Source organism: Peromyscus californicus, unplaced genomic scaffold (assembly GCF_007827085.1).
Source record: "Peromyscus californicus insignis strain IS unplaced genomic scaffold, ASM782708v3 Scaffold_4__1_contigs__length_199733344, whole genome shotgun sequence".
Lineage (NCBI taxonomy): Eukaryota > Metazoa > Chordata > Mammalia > Rodentia > Cricetidae > Peromyscus > Peromyscus californicus.
The window spans coordinates 749920-767316 of record NW_026294562.1 but is presented as its reverse complement, the minus strand read 5'-3'; positions in this window follow the sequence as shown (position 1 = coordinate 767316).

The following is a 17397-nucleotide window of genomic DNA, read 5'->3' as shown; positions in this document are numbered from 1 at the left end:
ACCTCAGGTCCTCATGCTTTCAGAGCAAGCACTATACCAACCAGCCTACTAGCTCCCCGGCCCACTTGGGCATCCTGTTCAGTTGTACTTAATATTTTTCTCTCCACTGGCCTGCTCTTCCTTGATATTTAAGAAACAACCCAGGCCCTGGGACTCACCCGGAGAGAAACCATTCAGTCTGCATCTACCCTATCAAGGTTTCTACTCTCTTGCTTCAGACACTGAGAGGAAAGTCAGCCTGCGTGATCTCTGGCTGTCTTCATAGTTTAGCAAGCACTGTTTTGTTCAATTCTATGACTCAACAGATTTAATCAAAACCATTGCTCACTTGTACTCCACAGGTGCTTTCTACCAGCAAAGCTGTGCTGCTTCCCATGGGGCCTCTGCATGCAAGATTAGAATAATTGTTTTGTGACTGCTGTTCCTTTCCTAACTACTTTCCTTTTATATCCTACAATTCATAAACATAATCAATGAATTCGGTAGTTTTCTTTTTACATCAAATCGACAAGGATAAACACTGCTACAGGGTTTCCTGAGATATTTCTTATGCAAGTATCTTTATTAACAAAAAGAAAACACACGGGGTGCAAGGCAAAGACAGTTTCCTAGGAAACAGTAACAAAGCTAGTTTGTAACATCTGACAGTCCTGAGCAGGCCAGACTCAAGAACTTGCTTCTATTTTACCCATTCATTCATTTATTTGTTTAGTATTTTATTTTGAAACAGAGTCTCAGGTAGCCTAGGTTGGTCTCAAACTCAATATGTATTGAAGGATGACCTTGAACTTCTGATCCTCCTGCCTCTATCTCCTAAGTGCTGGGACTACAGGTATGCAGCAGCAGTATATGTGGTACTGGAGATCAAACACAGGACTTCATGCATACCAAGTAAGCACTCTACTGACTGAGTTACAGTCTCAGCCCATCTTTTTTATTTATTTATTTATTTATTTATTTATTTATTTATTTATTTATTTATTTATTTATTGTGTGTGTGTGTGTGTGTGTGTGTGCATATTTGAGACAAAGTGCATGTGTAGAAGTCAGAAGGCAACTTGGGGAAGCCAGTGCTCTCCTTTCACCATGTGGTTTCCAGTGATCAAACTCAGGTGGTCATTTGGCTTAGCAACAAGCGTCCTTACTCACTGAACCATCTCTCTGCACCCTTCACTGTTAACTGGCCTACTGAACATGGGCTTGCATGTTTCAGGAACTCCTTTCTCAAAGGATAGTTCATGAAATAGCTGCAGAAGCACCTTAGTGCTAACAGAAGAAGACTAAAAGAAAGTGCTCAGACCCCAGTCAATTCAGGATCCTGAATTAGGATCTGCAATCTAACAAGACCTCAGAGAACTGGCCGCAGCATTCCTGTTGGAGATAATCTATACTAGAGACTTCTTTACCTTGTTCCCAGCTGGATGCTCAGAACTGCATCCTTCATCCTGTATCAGAGCAAACATACAAGTATCCCTTAAACAACACCCTTCCCCCTGTGAGCTTTTATATGCAGCTATCACCCAGAGCCACAAACCCTAGTCAAGCCCATGGTGTCCTGCCATATCACCTTCCATGGTGAATCACTGGGATGTGTGTTTTGGGGGCTGTTTGTGAGACAGAGTTCCAGAAACACTAGGGCACTTTCATGCTGAGCTCCAGAGAGAAAGTATCTGGTTTTAAGGTTCCTACAGTCACAGAATTACTCAGAATTCGTGCAACAGGGTGATGACGTTGCCCTTCATAATGATACTGGCTATAACTTCCGGATGGGAGAAATTTGGTCATGAGAAATTCATCCTGAAGCATCCAGATGCTAGTGTCTTCTCCATAGCAAATACTATACCAAACACAAATAGCTCCCTACCAAGACTGTCTCTGCATGGCAGATCTGAGGCCTTTGGGAAAGTGACAGATTTGAACACTCTGGAAGCCGTGACATTTTGGATCCACGAATAGCAAGACTGGCAAAAAGGTCATCGCTGCCTGCAGCAAACATCTAACAGACCTGACTAGTTACATCCTAACCACCAGACTAGCATTCCTGTAGCTCAGGACTGGCCCCTCCACTCCACTTCCTCACGACTTTCTGGAATCTGTGTGCTCTTGCTGCAACTCTTAGGGTTCATGTTGTCCTTATACCCCTCAAATCTAGCTGGGCTACAGAGCTGAGCTTACAGCTAGGAAATAAAATAGCAAAAGAAAAAAGAAAGAAAATCTCTCAACAAAGCTTTGGCTAAAACCCAGGTCCTGAAGAGCCCTGGCTGTGTTTAGAGTCTGTACCATTCTAGGTTTTCAGTGGAATATCCCATCTCTATCACAGACTACAGCAAGTCACCCACATCTCTCCTCATTCCCACTCTCCACAGTATGAATGTGGAGGTTAGTCATGGCTATCAATTTAGCTGGATCTGTAATGAACTAAGAGGTAAGTCACTGGACACACCTATGAGAGAGTTGCTTGGTCAGGTTATTTAAAGTGGGAAGACTTTAATGGTGTGGGTAACACCTCATGGCAATCAGGTAAAAAGAGATCTGAGAGGGAGAAAGCGTTGTTTTGGCTTGCTTGTCTTTGTGTTGCCTTCTGACCATGCTGTCGAGTTCACCTAGCCTGCTGTACATTCCTTCCTTGACATCAGAAGCCTCCAATATAGACTAAAGGTCAGTGGTTCTCTAAGAATCCTCCAGTCCTTCAGCACCAAGTTGAGACAATGGAGGCACGTGGCTCATGGACTGACCAGCTACCCTGTTCTCAGCCTCTCTATTGTGTAGACTATAGCCTGTGAGCCAATCTAATGAATACCTTTATACCATGTATTTATCCCATTGGTTCTGTTCCTCTAAGGAACCCTGACTAATGCAATGGGTATGTGTATATGCAGGGCAAGTGTGTGTGTGTGTGTGTGTGTGTGTGTGTGTGTGTGTGTGTGTGTGTGTGTGTTTATTTCAAGCAGTTTATGATAACCTGGGCCGGAAACTGACTCTCTCCTTGGCTGATTCAGTATCTTAAGGTAAATAAATAAAAAATGGTGACTAGGAGACTCTCTGACCTGCCTATGTGTTGTGAAGAGCACTCAAGAGATGCAGCTTTTATGAATGATCACCAGGATGGGTTGAGCTTCTGTAAGATGTAGCTTCCTTTGAGTTATCCATGCTCCTGTAAGTAACCTCTCACCCATACTCAAGTAACTCTGATAATCATATTGGTTCACAAACAAAAAACCAGAAAAGAGGAGGAGGAGGAGGAGGAGGAGGAGGAGGAGGAGGAGAAGGAGGAGGAGGAGGAGGAGGAGGAGGGAGAGAAGGAAGAAAAGAAGAAGAAGAAGAAGAAGGAGGAGGAGGAGGAGGAGGAGGAGGAGGAGAAGGAGGAGGAGAAGGAGAAGGAGAAGGAGAAGGAGAAGAAAGGATGAGGCAAAAGACTGTGGGCTAAATATCCTGGAAACTGTGTGCTATCAGATTTTTGGGGGAGTTTTAAGGGCCCTTCTCAGGCTGCACTCAGTGCCATCATAGTTCTGAACAAGGACCCTCTTTGGTAAATTTCTTTTCTCCCTTTTCGATTCCTTCTTTGACACCTACCCTTTTAATTTCACCCTTGAACATTTGGCTATATATATCCTTGAAGGATAGCAGTGTGGGATTGAAGAAAGGTTTAACATTTACACAAATGTGACTATAGTAGGAATATTGTCCTGTGAAATTATTTTTACATTCAATGCTGTGTTTTTAAGGCCCTTTCATTCTGCAAAATGTATTTGGAATCCATTGCTTCTGAGAGATGTGTCTTGTTCCAGTGAAGACAGGGTAGCCTGTTACAAAGGTGAGGCTGGGGTAAGTGTGGAGAGAATGCACTGGGTGAGCAGGGTCTTCTCAGTGCAGGAGTGGTTGCAGGCCCCCACTACACAGTGACAATAGAAGGATTTTTTTTCCTTCCTGAAACAGCCACAGGTAGCTGTCCTGAGCTGACACATCTCCACCATCCTGGGCCTGAGGTGCTGTGGGATGTTCTGTATGTCAAACGTGTTGCTCTGATTGGTTATTAATGAAACACTGATTGGCCAGTAGCCAGGCAGGAAGTATAGGCAGGACAAGCAGAGAAGAGAATTCTGGGAAGTGGAAGGCTGAGGCAGAGAGACACTGCCAGCCGCCGCCATGACAAGTGAGATGTAAGGTACCTGTAAGCCACGAACCACATGGCAACTTATAGACTAATAGAAATGGGTTAATTTAAGATATAAGAACAGTTAACAAGAAGCCTGAGCCATTAGGGCAAACAATTTAAATAATATAAGTGTCTGTGTGTTTATTTTATAAATGGGCTGTCGGACTGCCGGGGCTTGGTAGGACCCGGAGAGAAAACTCCAGCCACACTGAGGTTTGCATCTCTAGATATAGTTCTCAACACTGCTCCACCCATGCCACCCACCTCCTGCCCCCCACACACACACCAGGGGAAAAGCCTGGAGGAACAGGGAAACATTCCTAGTTCTTTCCTTGGAAAAGCCAGAATAATTATTTGTAGTAGCATTCTCCTGTAATCCCAGAACTGAGCTACACAGCAAAACTGTCTCAATAAACCAGAAAAAAGAAGAAAGAGAAAAGAAAGGCAGGAAGAGAGGATGGGAAGGAGGGAGGGGGTAATGAAAAGGGAGAAAGGGAAGGTGAGAGTGAGTGAGGGGAGGAGGGAGGGAGGGAGAGAAAGAGAAAGAGATTGACAGCCACATCACTGTCCCTTGCTACAAGTGAAGCTTGGGGATGCAGCCAGGCACCAAGCTCCAATTCCATTTCTTACAGAGGAATCAGTGACCCCTGGGGACAGCTAGAAGCCTTTGAATCACACAAGGCATTGTCCTTCCTCTTGGTGCTGAGTGTTCTAACCTCCTCTGTGGCCACTCCATTTGACATCTAGGAACCTCTTGTCCTTATGCCCTCAGACTGTCTCACCTTTGCTCTCGTGCACCCACACTGTTCCCCAGTCTGCTTCACCTTTCCCTTGCTTTTCTCAGAGTTTTTTGTATGGTGGGAAAATGATTTATTATTTATAATCCATCTGCATTTTAAGAAGACCCCCCCAAAAAAAGAATTCTTCACTAAATGTGAAGAGGAAAAGAAAGAAGGAAGGAAGAGAGGGAGAGCTGACCTAGATGGGAGATAAGATGATGGCACGGGAGGGGAAGGGCAGATGGGCAGCACCTAGGAAGAGAGCAGAGATCTCCAGAGGGAGGTCTGCAAGGAGCAAATGCTTGCTCCCTCCCTCCCAGGTATGGACAGAACCTGTGCCTTCACAGTGTACTGACCATTTAATATCAAGGAAAGAAGGACCAGACATAAAGAATTCTGGGCCTGGCACCCAGATGTACCTGGGTAAGAGTAGACACTGTCCTCAGTGACCCAGTCATTCCAGGTTGGAACTCCATGTGTCATAAAGAGCCCAAGTCCTTTCAGCTGGAAGAGGTTGAAAAGAAGTGCCATTCCTGCTACTGCTAGTGCCACCAGAACATAGCCCCACTGTGACCAGCCCTGATGCCTGGTGCACTGGCCACAGTGAAATCTATCCACAGCACCCAGGTGTTTCCTAAGAGTCCATGGAGAAAGACAAGCATGGGTATTAGAGGTTAGAGATTATTCTTTACAGAGGAACGATCCGTCTGTGTGAAGGATGTTCTTTGGACACAACAATCACCTAAGAAAGTTAACAAGTTTTATATGGCCTCCCACATCTTATGACTTCACTCTTCCACCCATTCAAACTACAAACCTGATGCCTATGAACACACAATAATGGAAAAGAAGGGCTACCAGCCCCAACTCAATGCCATGTCTCAGCCATGTTCACCCCCGTAAGCTGAGGGTATTGTTGTGAAATATTAGTTTAAGATGTGTTGCATTCATTTATGCTGTGGAATATGTGTTTAATGATGCAAATATATGTTGCATTCTTTCATGTTACATTTGTTTAACTCTGCAAAGCTGTGTTACTTTGCCTATCTAAAACCCCCGATTGGTCTAATAAAGAGCTGAATGGCCTATAGCTAGGCAAGAGAGGGATAGTTGGGGCTCCCAGGCATAGAGAATAAATAGGGGAAGAAATCTAAGGAAAGGAGTGAAGAATTAGAAAAGGAGAAGGAGAAGAGGATACCAGGGGCCAGCCACTCAGCCACACAGCCAGCTATGGAGTAAGAAGGAAAGAAAAATATATAGAATATATAGAAAGGTAAAAAGTCCAGAGGCAAAATGTAGTTTAAGAGAAATGGGATAATTAAAGTTAGAAAAGCTGGCTAGAAACAAGCCAAGCTAAGGCTAGACATTCATAAGTAAGAATAAGTCTCTGTATTTATTTGGGAGCTGGGTGGCCGGCCCCTAAAGAGGGAAAAAAAAAACTACTCATCCTCAGTCATTTTCATCTTTTAAAGTACTGTTCAGTGTGGATGGGAGAAATTTCACAAGGTCTCACCTCTAGATGAAGAAGTACAGTCGATCAATGGTTGCTGAGAATCGGTTTTCTTCAGGGACAACTCCCTGATAAGTTATCCAGTCACAAGTGGTCAGCCCTACATCTAGATATGAGCAACACTAAATGAATTCAGTAGGCTTTTGTGTTTCATTTTGTTTTTATTTTTGCTTTGTTTTATGGGGTGTGTTATGTGTCAATAATAATTAAGAAGAGGTCATGAATTTGAGAGGGAGTGGGGAGCATGGGAGGAGCTAGAGGGAGAGAGAAAGGGGCAGAAATGATGTAATATAGTACTCATGTGTGAGATCTTCAAAAAACACTTTCAAAAACCTTAAATTACTGTGTATCTTATAAAACCAAGAGAAATATGGAGAATTCTTTCCACTTCAAGCCCACAAGGGCCTCTCTTGCTTCCCAGAAATTCCCAAGTCTACAGTCTCGTCCTACGACCCAGCTCCAATCTGCACCTGTGCTTCAGCCCTCTCTTGGGTTTCATTTGCTTGACTTAATTGCCCCCAGGAGACCAGCCTGAGCTGGTAGTTCACCCGCCCATTTCCCCATAGTATTCTGTAAGTGCCAGTTAAGTCACAGCCAGAGAAGGGGCTGTGGCTATGAGCAGCGGCTCCTCACAGGAGACAGGCTTCTTTCCAGCCAGCACAAAGTCACCAAAAATAAAGTTCCCGTGCAGGAGGATGGAGGCAGTATCCTGTCTGCTGCAGAATCCTACTTTGCCCCTCCCTTTAATTCCTTGGAGGTGGAGCATCAGTTTTACAGGGAAAAGAACTGGTTCTCACACCTGTTCTCCTTCCTTTTCTACCTAAAACAAGCTTCCAGCAGAAGCAGTGACCACTGGTTGTAAAGGGGTCTGACTCAAGTGCTGGTCTCTCTGATTTTGGCTGAAACAGGAACTGTGCCTGACCAATGGGCTTTCTAGTCCCCTGTGTTCAGTGTGGCTCTCTGTCCTATCAGAAGACTCTCAAATGTTGTAGCAGCATAAATGTGTCAGATGCTCTGACGGATTCCATCAGTGTATTTCCTGCTATGTGATCCTGTGACCTGCCCTGGTTAATGACTCTGTGCCGAGGTCAGCCATGGTCATGTGATCAGCAGCAGCATTCCCTCATTCAGTGTATCACAGGTCCCACACATCCAATCCTTTGGAGAGCTCCAGAATCAAAGCTAGAGGAACAGACTGAAGAGATGGCTCAGTGGTTAACAGTACTTACTGCTTTTGCAAAAGACCTCAGTTCCCAGCACCCACAAGGTTTAGTTAAAATCCAGACATCCATGTGGTGGCTCACAGTCTCCTATAACTGCAGTTCCAGGGGATCCAACACCCTCTTTTGACTTCCATGGACTTCTGCACACATCTGTGCACATATACTTAAACAGGTGCTTGGGCATGTGCACACACACCTATATATGTGTACACACACCCATATATGTGTACACACACACACACACACACACACACACACACACACACACACACTTTCTTAAAAAAATAAATATTTAGGAAAAATGAAAAACTCAGAGCAGAAACTGAAAGTAGAAATATCAGGAAAAGGTCTTCATGGTCATTTTATTCCCAAGCAACTGAGAGTGAAAGTTAGCATTCATCCAACCTTTTGATGTTGCAACAAAATGTCATCTACAAAATTCACACTCAAGAAACTCCCAGCCCATCCCTACAGATAGCTCATCAAGCTAAAAGAACTTGTTGCACAAGCCTGGCAATCTGGGTTCACTCTTCAGGGCCCCCATAAAAATGAAAAGAAAGAACTGACTCCACAAAGTTGTCCTGTGACCTCTACCTGTGCTCTGTGACACTTGTCCTTCTCCCCCATGATAAAGTTTTTAAATTAAAAAATTTTTTTAAAGAACCACACAATCAAGTTACTCACAAAATTGCTTGAAACATCTCAGTGTTTTAAGTATGTTTACAATCTTGTGTTGGGTCACATTATTAGGTACCCTGGAGTAGGTGTAGCCTGTGAGCCACAGGTTGGGCATTCCAAAAGAAGCACATAGAGCAGGTCAGAGAAGGTGACTGAGAGGATGCAAACTCAAGAACAAGCTGGCAGTTGTGAAAAGATAGGTGTGAGGAAGTTCTTGGGGGAGAGGGAGGACCCTTGAGGTGCTGGACGAGAAGCCTTCACACAGACAGCAGCAGAGGCATTACAAAACCACTTTGTGTGGCTATCTGCTGGGAGTACCATGCCAGGAGTTGAATGCCTGGGACAGATACTCTAATCTTCCTGGCTGTGTGATGCTGGAGACCTTTATGGGCTTGTTTCTCCATCTACAACACAGACTTCCTAACAGAGCTCATTTTTTCTTATCACTCCAATGAGTTTAAGGGAAATACAAGGTAAAAAGGGTTCTGTGTGGTCCAGGTCCTATATGTAAATAGTATATGTAAATAGTGCACAGTGAGTCTTGGCAGCCATCATAAGCCTTTTATCTTTATACTTCCCAATAGTTATTGCCTAGTTCCCTACCTTGTAGCTGCCCTGGGCAGTGGAAGATTGCCATGCCCATTCTACAGATGCACCAAGAGGTTGGTTTCTGGAAGATACTAGACAAGCTATGCCTCACCTGACATCTAGGACATCAACATTGAATTTCTGCACCAGCACAGCTACATAAACAGTGATGTGTGACAGGGTGTGTTGTTCTCATGTTTCATGGTTGGGAGTTATGTGCATGATACAGTGAGTGCTGGGCTTTAAATACAGACCACTCCACTTACCAGATGCCTGGTGCTATTCTTTAACTTCTGGTTGGCCTTCATTTTTGTGGTAGTTTGAATAAGAATGGCCCCCACAGGTTCATAAATTTGAATGCTTTGTCACCAGAGAGTGGAACTATTTGAAAGGATTAGAAGAATTAGGAGGTGTGGCCTTTTGGAGCAAGTACGCCACTAGGGGTGGGCTTTGAGATTTCAAAAGTTCATGCCAGGTCCAGTGTCTATCAAGCTGCCTGTGCATCAGGGTGTAACATCTACCTACTGCTCCAGGGTCATACATGTTGCCATAATCCCCATCATGATGACAATAAACGAAACCTCTGAAACTGTAAACACACCCCCAATTAAATGTTTTCTTTTATAGGAGTTGCTTTGGTCATGGTGTCTCTTCACAGAAATAAAACAGTGACTAGGACAATTTCCCTATCTCAACGGTAATTTTTATACCTCCCCAATAAGATTGAAGGGCTTAGAATAGCAGCTGGAACTGAGTAGGTTTCACCGTAAACATGAAGTTGTTATCCGTGTTTTAATGGTAAATGACAGCAGTGCAAGGGAAAGAGGCTGAAAGGTTTCTAGTATTCTGCCGGTCTTCCCAACCCTTCTGCTGAAACCAGGTCTGAAGCCCTGAGGGCTCTGAAGCCTCTTGCATCTCTCGGTTCCCCAGCAGCTGCTGGCTGGTGGATCTGCCACAACCATCTAATTCAACTCATGCACAATTCCTTCTTCCATCAATGGGCCTTTTTAAAAATATGAAATAGGTGATTTTTTCATTTCCTGAAGCTTTGTCACTTTTTATCATACAATCAAGAATTAAAAGTCTCAAGAGGTAAAAAGCTGTGTCATGAATCTAGAGATTAAATCAGGATTTAAAGGCTAGGTTTTGACAGACACCCTGAGCAACAAAAGTCAGATGTGTTAAACAGGTTGAGAGATTAGTGAATGAGTGCTCCAGCTCTCTCCTTCAATGAGGATTCTTTGAGTTCAAGTGAAACACTGGCTGGAATTGTAATATGCGTTCCCCTGCTGTGGCAAAATAAAAATCTAATTAAGTCACAGAATGTGCCACTGAGAACTCTGTTGAAGCCATAACATGATTAACAAACCAGGCACTCAAACAAGTGCTGTGATCACATGCAGACTCAAGCTGTCACAACGGATGTTGAGGGAAGGGCCATCATTGGGATTTGTATAAATCTAGTACCAATCACATGCTACAAGTATTAGACTATTGCCAAAGTATGGCATCTGAAGTCGTTGCTTCCTGATTCAGTGGGAGTGTGTGTTCCTCTAAGCTATAATGTGTGTGCGTGCATGCATGCACGTGCATGGGTAGGTAGGTGGTTTCTGAGATAAGGTTTCCTACAGACCAGGCTAGGATCAAGCTCTCTATGTATCTCAGACTGGTCTCCTGATCTTTCCGTCTTTCTACCTCTCAAGAGTTTCGGGATTGCAGTATGTACCATCATAGCCAGCTCAAAGGTACATTTGGAAATCAGTGTGGTGATGTTGGGAGGCAGAGTGGTACCTTCAAGAGGCTGAGCCTAAAGGGAGGTGGATAGGCCACTATGAGGCTAGCAAGTTCCCAGGAGAGGGCAGACTACAAATGTGCACTTGCCCTTCCCCTCTCTGGCATCCATCTCATCACATGATATCCCTGGCTCCCTTGGACTCCCACCACAGTGACATCTGCCACAAAGGACTAGTGCCATCTGTTTGGACTTCCAGCCTCCAGAACCTGAGCCAAATAAGCCAGTTTTCTTTATAAATTATTCAGCCTTGAGTATTTTATTATGGAAACAGAAAACAGACAGCATACTCTCCATTCAAAGACAAGAGCTTAAAATACTAGAAAGGAATTGCATTTTTGTTTTTCAAGAGTCCCAAATCCTAGGCAGAGAATCTTCTCCCCGGGCTAGCAAAAAATTATGTCAACAAGATATGACAGTTTTATCTTATACCTGTCAGAATGGCTAAGATCAAAAACACTGAGGACAGCTTATGTTGGAGAGGATGTGAAGTAAGGGGAACACTCCTCCATGGCTGGTGGGAGTGAAAACTCTTACAACCACTTTAGAAATCAGTATGGTGACTTCTCAGAAAATTGGGAATTAATCTACTTCAAGACCTAATGATACCACTCTTGGGCATATACCCAAGGGATACTCAATCACACCACAAGGACACCTGCTCAATTATGTTCATAGCAGCATTATTCATAATAGCCAAAACCTGGAAACAACCTAGATGCCCCTCAACCGAAGAATGGATAAAGAAAATATGGTAAAAAAAAAATTTTGAAACTTATGAAATTTGCAGGCAAATGGATAGAACTAGAAAATATCATCCTGAGTGAAGTAACCCAGACCCAGAAAGACAAACATGGTATATACTCACTAGTAAGTGGATACTAGATGTAAAGCAAAGGATAACCATACTACAACCCACAGCTCCAGAGAAGCTAGGTAACAAGGAGAACCCTAAGAGGGACACATGGATTGCCCTGGGAAGGGGAAATAAAGACATCTCCTGGGTAAACTGGGGTGGGAGTAGTAGAGGGGAAGGGATAGTGGATGAGAACATGAGGGAACAGAATGGCAGAGTTGGGGGAGGGACAGAGTGGGAGAGCAATGAAAGAGATATCTTGATAGAGGGAGCCTTTATGGGGTTAGGGAGAAATCTGTTGCAAGGGAAATTCTCAGGAATCCACAAGGATGACCCCACCTTAGACTGCTAGCAGTAGTGGAGAGGGAGCCTGAATTGGCCTTCCCCTATAATCAGATTGGTGACTACCCTGACTGTCATCATAGAGCCTTCATCCAGTAACTGATGGAAGCAGATGCAGAGATCCAAAGCCAAGCTCCAGGCTGAGCTCCAGAGTCCATTCAAAGAGGGGGGGAAGGATTATATGAGCAAGGGAGGTCAAGATCATGATGGGGAAATCTACAGAGACAACTGAACCAAGCTTGTGAGAATTTACAAACTCTAGACCAACCGTTGTGGAGCCTGCATGGGACCAAACTAGGCCCTTTGCATATGGGAGACAGTTATGTAGCTTGGCCTGTTTGAGGGGCCCCTGGCAGTAGGATCAGGATCTATCCCTGGTGCATGAGCTGGCTTTCTGGAGCCCATTGCCTGTGGTGGGATGCCTTGCTCAACCTTGATGCACGAGGCGGGGGAAGGGCTTGTTTCTGCCTCAACTAAATGTACCAGGCTTTGTTGACTTCCCATAGAAGGACTTGCCCTTTTGGAGGAGTGGATGGGGGTGGTTGTGAGGGAGGGGGCGGGAGGAGGGTTAGGAGGGGGAACTGTGGTTGATATGTAAAATGAAAAAAATTAAATAAATAAAAAGAAAAGATATGAGGGTTTTGTTTTTGTTTGTTTTAGGTTTTCGAGACAAGGTTTCTCTGTGTAGCCTTGGCTGTCCTAGAACTTGCTCTGTAGCCCAGGCTGGCCTTGAACTCACAGAGATCCACCTGCCTCTGCCTCCGGAGTGCTGGAATTAAAGGTGTGTGCTACTACTGCCCAGCTTGGTGTGAGAGTTTTATCTAGCTGGAAGTCTAGCATGCATTCACCCAAAGGCATAGTTATTAAGAAAACTGACATGTGCTTAGGCGACATGTATGATAATCACTACAATAATGAGCAGAGAGTGAATTTAAGACCACTGTCCCATTCTCCTCACTTATTTACATACATATATAAGACCCAGCCTGGAAGAAAGATATGATCAGTCACCTGTAAATGACAAGAATACATCCAAATTAATGAAAAATCTAGAAACCACATACTGAAAGTGTTTAAGCTGCTGGGAATAAAGACACAATAGGCTCTCAGCTAGTAAGACTTGGGGCAGAGGAGGGAAGGACTCAATGACCCAGAGAAATATTAATAAGATTATCTTGAATATGAATATTCCCTCAAATATATTCTTTATTAACATATTATTTATAAGACAAATCTAGCCCAAAGAATTGCTTGTACCCAGGCACAGTTTTATGAATTTATTATATAAAATACAATTATATGAATATATTTTCTGGAATATGTTTTGAATGAATTAATTATATCTAGTGAATTTATCATCTGAAGGCTACACTCTCATGGAATGTTCCTTTGAAGTTGTGCATAATTTCTATTCTGTTTCTCTCCCCCAAGGCTTCTTCTCTCGGCCTCCCTTATTCTCCACTGTTCAGCCGCTGGCTTTGGTAACAAGGCACCAGGGCAAAGATGAATTGAACATCCCTGAAGCTAATTCTACTAAGACAGAGGGAAACTCAGCACACAAAAGTACAGTGTTATGTCAGGCATAACGACTCATGTCTTCAATCTCAGCATGTGGGAGGCAGAGGCAAGCGGATCTCTGTGAGTTGGTGACCATGTTGGTCTGCACAGTGAGTTTCAGAACAACCAGGGCTACACAGTGAGGCCCTGTCTTGAAAGAAAAAGTACCCTATTTTATATCATTTCAGTTTTGTATAAAATGCAGTAAACAATTGAACATCTAGCAAATTCAGTTCTCTATCTATTGAGTTATATGGAAAAGGTAGAAAGGTGTGAGATTTAGGTGGCCACCAGACCAGTGTGAACCCACTGTGAGAGTTAGCTAATAAGAAAACTCACACTCTGGCTGTATCAAAAATGACTTTGACCTTAACCATGGTTGGTTAAGTTATAAGTGGTCAATGGACCCAAGCAAGGCTAAGGTTCTCCCCTAACACTCTTCAAGTTGAAATCGGGAGGGAGCACGATCATTCTTTGAGTAGAAAACTTGAGAAGAAAGATGGAGCTTTGGGGCAATGAACAAACTTACTTCCTATCTGGTGAACCCTAACAGGGTTCTCCCCTGCAGGGAGAATACACTGAGCTGGTTCTCAGATTAAGGGAGAGGTTGGACAGTGCCCAGGCACCTGACATTACTTTTCCTGAAACCCTGCTGCCCTGCTAATCTACCCAAAGAAGGAAGTGGCTGACTGAGGCCCAGAGCATGGCCTTCTCAAAGAAGAGTCAAGGTTAAGTGTTTAGCCATTAATGCAAGTACCAAGCTCTCAACTTGCTAAGAAACTTTTTTCTCTTCTTTTTCAATAAATGAGATTATTTCAATAAATGAGGGAAGCTCCAGAGACACCTAGGATAGGACTATAATCTGGTGAAATAAAACCAGGAGCCACTAGGGTTGCAGGAGAACTGCAGGGCATTTCCTTTTACTGCAAACAAGGTTCTTATTGAGATTCTTGAAAGATTCCAAGTTCACAGCTGGGAAGGGAGAAAGACCTTACACAAAAATTAATTGTGTGTGTTGACCAGGCTGGCTTTAAACTCACAGAGGTCTGCCTCCTGATACTAGGATTAAATGCATACTCAACCAGTCCATTGTGTTGTTGGAATTCTTGATTCTCAGCTGGTAGGAGAGGTTTCCACCAGATTTCAAGATGATGGGCTCCTTTCTCATATCATCATAGTTTCTATTTCTTTTTATCCTGCTTTTACCTGAAAGCCTTGCTATCAGGAATGATTAAGTTGAAGCATTACGAATGATAAGGAAGCTGGTATAGGAAAGGACCAACAATATCTGCCATGTACTACTGCTAAGTAAAAAGGGCAGTCTATGACTGTGTCTTAGTGCAGGCTGCTATGGCAGAATACCACAGGCTAGTTGGCTCAAACAGCTGGATGTCCCAAGGTCAAGGGGCCTCCAGGCCTGATTTCTGGTGAACCTCTCTTCCTAGTTTGCAGAAGGGACTTTCTCAGTTCATTCTCATGTAGTCGTTCCTTTTGATGCAGACTGAACCATGGTGTCTCTTCTTCCTATTAAATACACCAGTCTCATCTGCGGGGTTAGGGCAGCCCAGAAGAACCTTATGATCTCGTGGCATCACTGAACCTTAATGGCCTCCTGTATTATTTTTCTCAATGCTGTCACCAAATACCTGACAAGAAGCAACTTCTCAGGGAGGAAGGTTTATTTATTTATTTTTTGACTCACAGGTTTGAGGGGAAGGCATGGCAGCAGGAGCTCTAGCCACCTCTAGGAGGTTTTTCACATTGTATCCACAGCCAGGAAGCAGAGAGCAGAGGAAGGAGGGCCACACTGTAAAACTTCTAGCCTCACGCAAAGTGACCCACTTACTTCAATGAAGCTCCACCTCCTGAAGGTTCCACAGCATTCAAAAACAGCGCCACCAGCTGAGGACAGTGTTCAAGCATGTCCTCATTTACATCATAACACCTCTGGGTCCAGCTACACTGGGGATCAGGGCTCCAGCGTGTGTTGGAGAAGGAGAGCACACAGTTCAATCAGGACGGTGGGTAGATTTGTCTTTCCCACTCCGCTGCTGCTTTATATGACAGCTGTCCTCAGGAGGGCAGATACAGCCAGGTGGTTGGATCCTTGAAGGGTCTCCAGGTTGGTTGGAACTGGAGAGCACCAACTTGCTCTGCTCAGGGTTAGGCAGGCCTGGAGCTCCCAGAGACAGTGTGAGAACTAGACTCAGGAAGGCTGACATGGGGGTAATGTCCCGCCTCCACATATTCAGAGCCGCTGAAAAGCATGAGAGGGCTTCCCACGAAAACTGGTGAAGCCATTAGGTTCTGTGCCGGTTAGCTTTTGTCAACCTCACACAAACTAGTCTCATGGAAAGACAGGACCTCAGCTGAGGGGTTGCCTCTCTCAGACCGGTCTGTATGTGGAGCATTTTCAACGACGTAGGAGGTACTCGCACACTGGTGGTGCCACTCCTGGGCAGGTGGTCCTGAGCTGTATATGAAAGCAAACAGAGCAAGTCAGAGAGGAAGCCAATAAGCAGTGTGGTCTCTGCTTCAGTTCTTGCCTCCAGGTTCCCGCCTTGAGCTCCTGCTCAGGGATGAACTGTTACCTGGAAATGTAAGATGAAACAAATCCTTTGGTCTCCATATTGCTTTTGGTCATGCATTTATCACAGCAATGGAGACATGAACTAGACACCAGGCCTGGGACTGTGTGGGTAGAAGCAGAATTGGGTGGGGGTGAGAAACCAGCGTGGGGAAGACCAGGAACCAGGAGGCCCCCAAACCAGCGGACCTGGGGGCTGTGGCTTGACTGTGAGGGGGTTGTGAATCTGCACTGACCTGCCAACCACCTTTGAATCTCTGGCAGGGGCAGGCATGATGGGCGCACAGCACTTAGGAAATGTTTCAATACTAGAGAAAACCCTAAGGAATGGAAGTACATAGATGGTTCAATAAGTATTTTGATGTCAGTGGCAGCTAGGGAAGCCTGCCACATGGCTGAGATAGGAGAAAAATTACCCTGCAAGTTGCTGTTATCTGATTGTATGTGTGTGTGCATGTGTGTGCCAGTACATGTGTATAGATGGGAAAGTGGAGGCAGAAGATCACCCTTGGGAATTGTTCCTTCGTTAGCATTTCTCTTTAAAATTGCATTCATTTATGATGGATGTGGGCAGGGATGTGATTGGGCACCTGCAAACCAGTGTGTATGTGGCATTGGGCATGCTTTTCTTATATAATAACTAAAGCACATAAATATGTTTTGTGGTTCTCTGCAATGTACACACACACACACACACACACACACACACACACACACACACACACACACACACACACACACACACACATTCTTAACCCAGAGTGATTTGGTAGGAAATTGTCCTTTGATACATAGTTGGTGCCATTTCTTCACCTGAAGCACTTTCTGCCAGCTCTAGGCTGCCTCCTTCTCATGCAGAAGATAACTCTCAAATGAAAGATGTTACAAATGTTGCCCCTTGCTGCCCTCCTTCCTGCTTGTTCTCAGCTGGCTGTACAGCCTAAGCATTAGTTATTATCATAGCGACAAGATTACCAGGGGACTTTATCTAAAACATTTTCTTCCAAGTGTGATCAATTGGGCTCTTCAGGAGACAAACAAGCTCATTTCATTATGCCGAAGCACCCCATTTGGTACCCAATTTCCTGCCACGCTCAGCCTCCCCATTTCCTCTTGGGGAAGGATGGGTATAAAGGCAGGTGTGCACAGGTTTGCCTATCCAGGGCTCCTTAGCAGCATGCAAGGCACTTCTCCATGAATCTGGGCTCTTGGGAGTGCAACTGCCATTTATTATGTGATTAGTCTCACCAGGGCCATCTTAATTTGCCCTTCACAGGCACGTATTCCAGCCACACAAATTGAGGAATTATATCTCCAGCCTGTAATAAG